General features: G+C 38.0%; 1 protein-coding gene across 2 annotated transcripts in view; it reads right to left on the bottom strand.

Moving 5' to 3' along the window:
* Window positions 1–12,535, bottom strand: part of MOXD1 (monooxygenase DBH like 1) — a 49,809-nt gene that overhangs the window by 21,268 nt on the left and 16,006 nt on the right. The gene's annotated exons all lie outside the window — the stretch shown is intronic.

The raw sequence follows: 12,535 nt of genomic DNA, 5'->3' as shown, positions 1-12,535 counted from the left end.
TCATGATCGTTTGCTTTCTGCTTCTTCCTCTCCACCCTTCTTGAAAGCTTAGCCAAAAACTCTTTCAAACTGTGTACACTGACATACATGAACCTGACTCCCACTAACAGAGGTAAAAAATAATAGATGTACGATAAACCCCCAGCACCTCAAATCAAGGCTCCCAAGGAAGGAGGTATTTAAAATATATCACATTCAAATGTAAGTGAAGGCACTGACTTCTGCAACCAAAAGTATGAGTTATGGTCATGGTGCTTGGTTTGTACTCATCAGGTAGGCTGAGAGGTTTTAGAGAGCTCCCTTCATGGTACTGAATCTCTTAGGACTTGTGAAAATGCTGACTTTCAAAAAATACAAAATAAAAAAATTCTAGTCATTATAATGTTAAGCCAGATGACATGTGTGCTGTTCACCTCTCATTTCAACAGAAGCCTTGTTTTAGTCAACAGGCTGATATCACATGAACAAAGAAAATGTTTATATCTGCCCGGGCTGCCTTACTCATCCTCAGTTTTTCTTCCTCTCTTCTTTGTTTCCTATTATCACTTTATCTATTGCACAGTCTGAACACTGTCATATGTTTTGGGGGTTTTTTCCTTATAAAAGAAGCCAAAATTTTAACATAACAGTGCCTTGCATCTCAAGCTGATGATAAACAGGGTCAAGATACTAATGTTTGATGTATTAAACAGGAGGAAAATGCAAACAGTTCAAAGTGGTCCAAGAAGTTAAATTTCCTACAAGTTAAAAACATGTCCAGAAACCTAGAGTCTTTCTTGCTTATTCCTGTTTTTCTGCCTTTTTATTTGGTCTGATTTCTCTGATGGTAATAAACATGGTTTGTTCTTTATGCCTGCTTGTGCAAATGATGAAAGTTATTAAAATATATCCATAGTCTCACCATAGTGTCCCTATTTAGAAAATACAGCCCACCAAATGTCAGAAACAAAAAACCTGATTTTATTTTTATATACGGAAATAGCAACATGTTTCTGATCTGCTTTCAGCAATGTTTCTACACTAAAGTATCAAAGAAAATAACGGTTTGGTTTTTTTCTGGCTCAAAAAGGTAGTTCCAAATTCATCTTACATTTTAAAGACACGACGGTGCAATATATTGCCACTCAAATTATTCTGAATAAGGCTGCAGCCTTGCACAACACAGCACATTGTGTAGATAGACAGTGGTGACACATTGAAGAAAATGTAGTTTTTCAGTCTCAAAATAGAGACTAAAAATTTTATTTTTATACTAGCACTGCTACATCTAAGAGAGTTTCTAGTCTGTGGTTGGTTAATTCATTTAGATGAACTTGCCATGTCTTTGATTAACTCAGAGCAAAAAGTGATGGCTATGAAACTGCGTACTGACTGATTTGACTTGAAAATTTTCACAGAAGACCAGGTTATAGGGTCTCTGCTTCCTGTACTCCTCATCAGGAGGAACTATTACATTCTTACCAATTAGTTTGGTCTTTGTACTTCTTTTGAAGACGTGTACCAAGCATATATATTAAAAATTATCTGACTTAGAAAACTTTTTCAAAGGGTGACATGATTTCTTCTCATTAGAATTCACCAAGATTTTTTCAGAGTTTTTTTTAAAATGTAATTGCAAAATGATCAAATATTTATCTAAAACATCTTATTTAGGGGTTTAGATTTTTCTTCAGAAAAGCAAATACTTAAAATATTTCGCTTTATAAAGTTAGGTGTTTTTCAGAAAAATAATCTACATATTCCATAAAAAAATATCTCAGTAATATGGCTTTATTTTCCTATAAACATTCTGAAAGAAAACCACCAGACATTTGCTGCCTAACACTGCTCCTTGCACAAAACCCAGAGGTATGCTGAGCTAAAACAAGGGCTGGAAACACGTCTCTAGGCCGGGGTACATGTTGAAGCCCGTGACTGCAGGGAGGACCAGGATTTTAACACTGACAACTGAACAGCACTCTGATGTTACCAGAAGAGCCTGCCTATACCAGCGTCACATCTGGGACACGAATCTGCTGCAGACTTTCAGCCCAGAGTTAAGGCATTCTGGGGTCAGGCAGGGACCACCCTCCCCATGCCTCCATCCTACCCCATCTGTCAGAAAGCATTAAATTAATGCCACAGAACAGTTAGAGCTGAAAGAGACACTTCCAGTGCTCAGCTGGCTGCGGTCTAGTGTGGACTAGCTGCTGTAATCTTTCCTGAGATCATTTGCACATACACAGATTAGTGCTCATTTCTGTTTCCCTCACTGTACAATCTAGACCCTAAATTCAGTCATCATCTCTAACAAATCCCTTTAAATCATTCTCTATTCCAAATGCTTCTGAGTTTATACTGTGCCATTTAGAAAGGTGTATATTTTGGTGAGTAAATTGCACAAAATAGAGCAAAGCCACTGCTTCTGGTTCCCTCATGGTCATCAGGGATGATTACATCTGAGGTACAACAGGGAACATTACTGCTTAACTTGAATTGTCCTTCAAAGGTAAAAATGTTAACCCAAATTACTCTCATACACATTTTTCGTACCTTCCAGCTGGGGAAAAATCTAACCTCAGCATTTAGTGACAGCTCTTGATTTTTGTATTTAAATAAAAACAGAGATGTAGACAAGAAAAAGGCCCAGGCAACAGAAACCATACCCAGCCCTAATCTCATAATGTGATTAGGCAAGGTTTCCTTTGAGGATGGAAGTTTTCCAGACTGAAACTTCTATGCAATTTAGGGCATTGAAATTTGTGTGATTTGTACTTAATATGTGTGGAGGGTTATTTTTCCCCAAAGTGAGATTCAAATAATAATTTTAATTTGAAATAACAAAGTTATCTGATTGATTGATTGATTGAAGCTGTATTGTTGGCATTTGGGCTTACCTGGTTTTGTGTATTCTTTTAAACATAGAATAAAAATTCTAACATCACTGAGGAGGAAAGGTCCTTACCACGGGAATGGAAAATCTTATTCAAAGCACAGATATTTCCTGTTCTTGGTGTAAAAAAAGGATTTGTTTACTCTGTGACTGTGTTGTTCAACGAAGGCTCTTATTTAGGTTTTATTACTACACAGCATTAAGAAGTAATTACCATACATCTGTTTTAAGCTTTAGAATATTTATTGGAAAAGAATATGTACTTTCGGGTAAAATTTAATGGTTGCTGTGCTTTTAGCTTGGAGAGAAGGCTATATATCTAAATTTATATAAATCCTTCTATCCCCATATAGTGCTACTAATAATTACACTGTACATCCAGAATTTCTGCAGAACAACTTAAATATTTTAATTAAGAAAGACGAATCAAAAAACATAATAAAAAATAAGCCCAAACATTTAAAAACTAGTTAGAGATGGGTTGAGGATTTCTTGTTCTGTCTGTCATCATGTCCATTCTTAAGTTCTTATTCCTAATTAATTACCTGGAACTCTGCCACTCATAAGGAGTTTCAGACTTTAAAGACCTACAGTCATTTAGACTAAATCCAAAATAAGTATACCTGAAAGAAATACCAATAAAACATTGTTTCTGCCTGACATATGCCTGAAGATTTAAGATAATGCATTTAGTAATAGTTAAGAAGTATAACCCTGAGGAGCAATCTCATAAAAAGCTCAGGTCAAGCACAAACATGTTTCTTTTGGATATGCATTCTGGCAGTACAGTCATTGTACTCCTAAGCAGCAGAGCCACTGGCAGTGGCTGTGGTCTTCAGGATGGCCATAGATTCTCAGCACAATTGACACATTTCAAGCAGAATAATTGACAATTATTTCCTTATGAAAACAGTATCATAATAAAGTAATATGTTTCAGGTCTAAGGCCAAAATGGGTAGCCAATAAACAGTTTATAGTTATTCAAGAGGAACATATAATTTGAAGAGTAAAAATAATAAAGTCAGTGAAGCTACACCCATTTCTTCATGGAATCACCATTCTTGCACAGCAATGTTTTTTTCTTTGAGGCCGCGATGGCAGAGGTTTTAATTCTATTGTAGAACTGCAAAACAATCCCCTCAACCATGCAGCTAAAATAACATTATACTTTTTCTCCTCCTGCTTTGTGAGTGAGCGTGCAGCTCTGCCTGAAGACAGAACACATGAGAACTGACAGCATGCCCCTTTCTTGTTTTGCACATGCAGAAGTACACTACCAGGAAACACGTTTTCTGAAAATGACATGCTGATTTCTGTGAGGGGATACCAAAAAGGACCATATGTGAGAAAAACCTTAGGCATTCAGATACTGAGCTCCTAGAGGAGCCACTGACCTGCACACCCTGGCACCTTCAGTTTGAAGGGAAAGCAGGGGATTAAATAAGCACAAGGCTCCTGATTTTAACATGACAGCCTCCAGAGCAACACTCAGAAACTATTGCTCATAGCCCTCTAAAAACTTATATTTACAGGGTTGATATACAAACATAAGAGGGCTTACAAAATAAATAATAAGTAATAAGTAATAGTTAAGTAATGATCACAGTAATTCTATTTCCACATTTTCTCACCCAAAGTCAGATCCTGGTATACCCTTTTGCAAGACTTCATCACCCATCAACACATGCAGGAAGTCACAGAACAAAGGCTATTTTCAGATTACAGGGTTCTTTTAAAGTCTGCATTAAAATTATACCATAGCAATTATCTACAAACCAAAACTGTGATTGGCACTTCATAAAACAGACACAGTTTCAGTCCCAGCAACTTAAGACACAGTAATGGAAAAGTCAGCAGTGCAGAAAGAAGGGGAAAGGGGGTTATGGTCAGTTCATCACACCTTGTTCCTCCCACTCTTCAGGGAGAGGAGTCTTTCTCCTGCTCCAGTGTGGGGTCCCTGTCATGGGTGACAGTCCTCCATGAGCTTCTCCAATGCGAGCCCATCCCATGGGCAACAGTTCTCCACAAACTGCTCCAATGTGGGTCACTTTTCCACAGGTTGCAGTCCTTCAGGCACAGTCTGCTCCAACACAGGTTCTCCACAGGGTGACAAGTCCTACCAGAAAACCTGCTCCAGCATGGGCTCCTCTATCCATGGGCCTGCAAGCCCCTGCCTGGAGCCTGCTCCAGCATGTTTCCCACAGGGTCACAGTGTCCTCTCAGACACCCACCTGCTCCAGCATGGACTCCTCCAGGGGCTGCAGGTGGATCTCTGCCTCCCTGTCCCTCCATGGGACTCCCTCCATGGGCTGCAGGGGCACAGCTGCCTCACCATGGTCTGCACCAGGGGCTGCAGTGGAGTCTCAGCTCCAGTACATGGAACAGCTCCTCCCCTATTTCTTCACTGACCTTGGGGTTTGAATAGTTGTTTCTCTTCTCCTCTGGTATTCACTAGTCACAATTACATCTGCACAATAACTCTTATTTTTCTTCTTCTTAGATCTGTTATAACAGAGGTGCTCACACTATTTCTGATGGGCCCAGCCATGGCAGGTGGAACGTCCATCCTGGAGCTACCTGGGATTGGCTCTGCTGGACATCGGGCAAGCTTCTGGCAGCTTCTCACAGAAGCCACCCCTGTAGCCCCCCTGCCACCAAAACATAGCCATGCATACAGTCTGCTATGAATGGACATGGTGGAGAGACCTTTTCTGACCATTGTCTATTTTTCCACTGTTACTAATGTGGAGTTTATGGATCTATGCTCTGTTAATAGCTGTGACTACTGCACACTGCAAGTGAAAGCAAAGATGGAGAGAGTCATACTATCATTTTCTGAAAACTACCACCAGTAGCTGGGGTTGCAGATAAAAAGATTGGTACAGAAGAGAAATACTTCAATTAGATGGGAATAGAAAGTTCTGTTCCATTTAAACACCATTGGAGCAATTTAATTTGCCTTATTGAAAATTTGTTTAAGATGCTGCTACAATGTGATTTGTCTGAATTAGAAGGTTGATCTTCAGAAACAATGCCAAGATGCTAGTAGAACCAAGCTAGGTTTGTTCTGTGATCCATCCACACAAGCCCCATCAAGAGAGATTTTACTACCTACGAGCCTGCTGTTCTGGTATTTGCACAAAAGATGCTTTGTAACTGCTCATCTAAGGCCAAATGCTGCTCTGGAGTGTTTTGTTGACTGCTATGATAAGAAGTGCTGGATGTTTGGCTGCAGACAATTTTCTTATCTTTTCAGTTCATCACCTCGTCATAGGTTTACTTTAAAATCATATATAAAGCTAAGGATAAGGAAAAAAAAAATAAAGACATTGAACAAGACAAAATGGGGTTAACCAATAGCAATGGTCTCCTGAAGATCACCCCAAAAATCCTCTCAGAACTGGGAGGTAAAACTCAGAGATCTTCACAAAAATTGTACTTTCCCCTTTTCCATGCTTACTTTTGGTCACATTTTAAAATAAGGCTGCTGTCATCTGACTTTTATTTAACCAAAAAGTCACACAGCACACGTATTTTCCTACCACCATGGTCAATACATTGCCATAATGAATGGATGTTGTTTTTATTTAGAAAGCAAAAAAAAAGAAAATTGATTAAATTAACTAGACATTCAACTTTGCTGATGACAGAAGTAGGTTATTTTTGCATGCCAAGTATGGAATAAATAATGCAGCAATAACTGCATAATTTAAGAATTCTTATAGTTAAGATACACAAGAGAAATGAAAGAAGACTACCGCAAAATAAAAATATGTAAGAAATATAAAGTTTCCTAGGACAGCAAAATCTGTGGTCATATATCATTTAATCTGTGATCACGGAATGGAATAATACCTTAAACAATTTTACATATGAAATAATTTAGCAGAATATGAGAGAATTATGCATTTCTGTTATTTCCTCAGACAGTGCTTGGGAATTTTTTAATTTTCAGCCTGTTCAGTTGCATGATCTTTAGCACTGCAAAGCCTAATGGGCCAATTCAGGCTTGCACCGAAGAGCCAGCCCTGCAGATCAAAGGGCAGATAGCTTACAAGCTCTGCAGTGTAAGATGATTGTTTGGTTGCCAATCTAATTTACTGGGGCTGAAATTGCTTTGTAGGGGAATGCATGGGAAAATATAGAACATTTGTTTATGTCAGGCTATATGATGCAATTTGCTAGAGTTATCACATTTAGCAAAATGTAAAAGTTCAGGCCGGAGAGTAACAAGCAGTTACTGTCTGCTATCACTCAAGTTAAAAATCAGTGCCCTCATTTAGGTACTGCAGGCTACAAGCTGCCCTTCTGGCTTCCAATCAATCAGTCTCTTAAACTGGAGTCCCTTTGTATTTTCACACTGGGGTCTTTGGTATTACTAAAGCATTCCACTGTCAAAAAGCACAGTTACCCTTGGCAACAAGTTTTTTGGAGTTTTTACTTCCTTATCAGTTTGCCCCGAAACAGACCATGAAGATTAACTGGCAGCTGCTGGTGTGTTCTAATACAGGCCTGCCTTTAATTGAAAAGAGGCTCCCTCTTCTAAGGAGATCAGCAATGGAAAACTTTAGTGCTGATATAAAAATATGCCTAATGTAACACTTCTCAGCTAATGCTAAATAATTAGGGTTTTTTTCCTACTTATATGATAATCCTGTTTCACTAGTCACATCATAGGCTTAGTGCCAAAAAATTACACGGGGCTGTGGTTGAGAGAAGTTCATTTTTCCCCACAGGCAAATTTTTTTAAAAAGTATTATTTTGCAATTTTTGCTTCTATCACAGTCTCTTATCTCCTCTGACTTTTTTGGCTGGGATGTATCTCCCCTGATTCATTCATCTGGGAGTTACTTACCTAATACAGGTTGGTGATCTGGGTTCTCTCATCCATCAGTGGAGAGATTGAACCATACATGAGATGCTTGAGCTCATACATTTCTGACAACTCCTCTAAGATGATACAAACAGCGAGTTTTGCCACTGTAAGGTCAATTAAGCAGCTGGCTCAGGCCCATAGATAAGTCAAGTTAGATGAGAGGAAGCCCCTCTCTATGGCTGAACATTTACTGTCTTTAATATGTTGCCTGAGTATTCATGGGTTGTACTGAAGAGATACTGAATTTTGACCACACAGCTTGATCCCCAGTTTCGGGCTTCTTCCCCATTTCAGCAGAGCTAAACCTGCTCACACCATTCTCATAAGGAGGTGCAAATAATGCATGTGGAAGGACTGTTTTGTACAAGAACCAAAACTTCTAAGAGCTTACAAAATGCAAATACCATCCTCCTTTCCAATGCCAAATGCCCTCTAAAACTAGATGTCTTATTTAAAATGTTCTCTTCCAGAATCAGAAATATTTTATGATCTTGGGCACAGCCACATCACAGCATTTCTGCTGGTATTTCTCTGTCTATACTAGTTTTGAAACAACCTATAAAGTTTAGAACTAAGGAAAAATGAGTTATTCTTAGAGAAAAGACGTGCAGATACTACTAAGTGACCATACTACCCAGTTTTGGGGTTTATTTTACATAAAATGTTTTTCCTACTCTTGAAGTAAAATTCAATATTTGACATGTTTTTGACTAGGGGATTATTACTAATGAAACCTGAGGAACTACTTTTCCTGAGGAAAACACAGTGTTTTTAAAAGAAATTAAGAGAACATAGGGGAGAAATTTACAGTGTTGGAACTAGCACAGGCATGCTATGCTGAAAAGTTTCACACAAATAGATTATGGCACATCTGGCATGTAGGATATCCATACCAGTCTTTCACCAGTATATACTCTAAATTTTCTTTTTACACACAGCATTAAACAATTTGTCAGGTGGAGAGGGAAACCACAGGTCTAGAGGATTCACAGAAAATCTAGACAGTAGAAGAAACACTGTATCTTAAGGTATTTCAATTGCAGCAGAAAAAACAATCAAGCACATGGAAGACCTGATGTAAATGTGAAGATAGAGTAATGATACAGTTATTTGAATAAGCAAGGCAGGTAAATTGAAGTGACAGAAGACATGGAGTATTGAAACCTAAACTAAAGATAGTAATAAAAAAGAGCTGCATCTGTAGAACCACAAGTAGAAAAAGCAGTTACGAACAAGCTTTGAATATAAAGCAAGAGATGTGTTTATTGAAACACTGGGAAGTATTTCTCATGATTTTCACTGTCTTGCTGCTGTAAACATCTTCATGATGCCTGCTCACAGTGAGGAAAAAAAATTTCAGCAAATAGTCTTACAACTTGTCAAAATAGAGAGACATGTCATCACATACAGATCCACACACAGTGACAATCATGAAAATCAGACACCTAAACAGTACGAAAATGACAAGATTTCAAAAGATCCAGTCAGCTGTCACTGAATAATTTTTTTTTCAATTGAATGAGCAAAAAGAAAGAGACAAACCAGGTAATTTACAAGGGGGAGGATGCTGCAGAGACCCCTTTTCAGGATGTGCTCCCTGGGATGTTCACCTCTGTCAGCCCTGCTCCCAGCCTGGTGCAGCAGTGTCTCTGCCTGTGTGGGTTCTCCCCATCCAGGAACCTGCCCTCAGCATGGCTTTAGCAGGGAGACAGAAACATTTTAATGCAAAGGTAGGTGTGGGACCTGTGCATCTGCTCTACCAGTGGATCCTGCCCTCCCTCCTTCTGAGAGGTCCTGCTGGAGTTGAGTTTCTTCCCGAGCTGCAGTTGGTGAAACCAGAGAATTTTCTTTACGAATGTAATTAAAGGGCACATTCATGACCAATCAGAATAATGACACTTACAGAGAACTGCAAATAATCCCAGCAAGACATAGTCTTAAACCTATTGCCAGAAAGTCTGGGCTAATAAGTGAAAAGCTTTTTTTCTAAGAAACCTACTTCTGAGAAAGTTCCCGGCTAATTTCTGCCTGTGAGAAAAGTGAAAATCCCTTGGGTAGTGAGCCTGAGGCACACACCACTGCCTGAAGCTCAGAGCAGCAGAACAGGTCAATGCACACGTAGCTGCAGGAGGAGTTTGCAGAGAGGCAGCCATGTGCTCTCCATGTGAAGAGCAGCCAAAGTCCACCACTCTGGGACCACTGCAGGGCCATCCTGCAAACATCTGATTTGAATGCCTGCTATTACCTTCAAGCAAGCCCTTTCATCTGTTCTGCCTATATTATTTTCAAAATTTACCTATTCCAATTATAATTGATTCTGTTAATAGAAAATGTTCCTTAGGGAAATTCTGTAGAAGTTTAATAAATTTTTAAGGAGCCACAATTCAGCCAGGCATGCAGTTTAAAGCTGAGGAGTGATATAAACCATTAGAGCCACAGAACGAGCTCAGTGCCTGGTTTTGCTAGTTTTCTGTATTGTCACTATTATGTCCAGCTATTGAGAAGATCTCTTATTCTGTTTCATTTCTTAGCAGGCATGTTATTATAAGCTGTCTCTCCAGAAGTTCCTGGAGGCATTAGAAACAGAAGGCATTGTAGGGACATATAGGAAGACACAATCTCTTCCCTGAGGAGAATGTTGCAAGAAATGTGAAACAAAAGAAGATTTAACAGAGAAGTTCTAAACCTGGCTGGGTGCCCCCTTTTTGCAGTGAAGATCTGTTCTCCATTGGTAAATGCAGCATAAAGAGAAATTACTTGTCCATGTCCTTATTCTACCTCTGAGATGAACAGAAGATTGCAATCCTATCTGTTGCACAATTTACATGTCATGTAGAGCAGCTTGATCAATGAAAATATGCTGTTTCCCATTACCTCTGATTCCTGGAAAGTAACATGAATATTATCTAAAGAGAAAGAAAAGACCTAAGGTCTTACATCATTTATCTTTGATTAATACTGAGATCTCTTGCACTAGTTATTTCTTCATCTTGTGCAAACAGAAGAAACTAAAACACTACTGCAAGTGAACCCTAAGACCCACATGTTATCAGGTACCCAGCTTTGGCATCATTAGATTGTATTTACAAAACATGTTTGAAAATACCTTAAATACATTCTGGTTTAAAGCATAATATTTTTAAATAATGCAACTTTAATAGACATTTAAAAATCCTTTTAAATTCAGAATCTGTATTCAGAATCTGGTATTTGTTAACTAGAGACAATTAAGAGTCTTGACATCTACTTTTAATGACAGGTCTAATTTTTTTCAGTTTCCTTCATTAAAACATCATGCTTTCCTGATGAAACTGATATTTAAAAAGTACTTTATAATAAAGTGCTCAGAGCAATTTTCAAGAAGGAAGAAATAACAGAGAACAGTGGAACTTAGAAAGAAAATTCCAATTGTGGCTGATGCACCAACTTGAGACCCCAGATCACCATCAGGTTTATACATCAGTGCGGCTAAATACACACTGTTGATGGCACACATTATCCAGCAAGTGCTAAACTGAGCAGTCCAGCTCAAAATTATACAGGAGCACAGAAATGGCCAAAGCCAGCTCACATGTACATTACTGAAGTAGAGTAAATTATGCCACAGTCAAATTTGTACCATATCTACACCTCTTTTTTTTTCTGTCTGTAAAAATGAGATGTGTAGGTTTGTGTGAAAACTGTGCTACAGAAGGAATCCAGAATCAACATCTATGTAAGTATTTAACTAACCCAGACAGTTTGATCAGGGCAAAGAGTTTACCCGCCCTCCCCTTTGTGAAACTCAAGCTCTGTTTGCACAGCTAATATCTTCCCCAGTAGCCATAAGCCCCATCCTTTGTGAATCAGTAGGCTTTAGGAAATGTTTAATCAGTTTGCAAGAGCACATAGATACAATTCCACAACAACCCTCTATGTGGCATCTATAAATGTCACTTATAGGAAAATATGAGTTGTGCCCTGGAAAAGAAAGGCTAAGGAAGTGTTCCTACTTAAATCTGCTTTCATTCTGTATTCATTTTTCTCTCTCTAAAAATTTTTAGCAACAATATGAAATTTTCTTGCTTTTCTGAAGATGGAAAATCACTGAGGATTCTACTCTAATTTCTAACTTTATAAAAAATATGCTGATTTGAAAATATGATTTCTAAAACTTTAATATTCTTTATATATAATTGCAAAAAATAAAGACTATAAAAGTATTCTGAAAAATAAGCTAGTGTATTTCTGAGCTAAAATCTTGTTTTAGCTTCAACCAAACACTATTTTTTTAACGACTGAGCAACCGTATGTGCAGTCATGCAAAGCATTTAGAAAATAAATTCAGAAATTATAAATAATGAACACTTCTGGGGAACTTTTTTAGCAGAACAGCAAGTATCTACAACTTCCAGCAAATTTAACACGGGAAGCTTGATTCTGATACTACCATTTTGAAGGTCTCTCACTTGAAAAAAGAAAACTAGGGATCTTGACATACATATTGTAACATAAACAAATTCCCCATTTCATACAGTGAAAGTAGCTGTCACAAATTTCAAATGTGATTAAAAATCAAGTACCTGAAGGTAGAAATTTGGGCCTTGCAATTGTTCATTCTCATAAAGTGCAGAAACATACAATATTTCAGAATAATTATAGGTATTTATCATACAGACATTGAGATCACATGTTAAAGTTCTCTGAATTAACTTAAAATTTCAATCTTAGTTAATGCACTGAAGAAATATGACTGACAATTGTAACAAAACAGAAGAAAGAGAATTCTACACTTAATGTATTTGCG

The sequence above is a fragment of the Vidua chalybeata genome, chromosome 3 (genome assembly GCF_026979565.1).
Source record: "Vidua chalybeata isolate OUT-0048 chromosome 3, bVidCha1 merged haplotype, whole genome shotgun sequence".
Lineage (NCBI taxonomy): Eukaryota > Metazoa > Chordata > Aves > Passeriformes > Viduidae > Vidua > Vidua chalybeata.
This window is presented reverse-complemented; position numbering and strand designations above follow the sequence as displayed.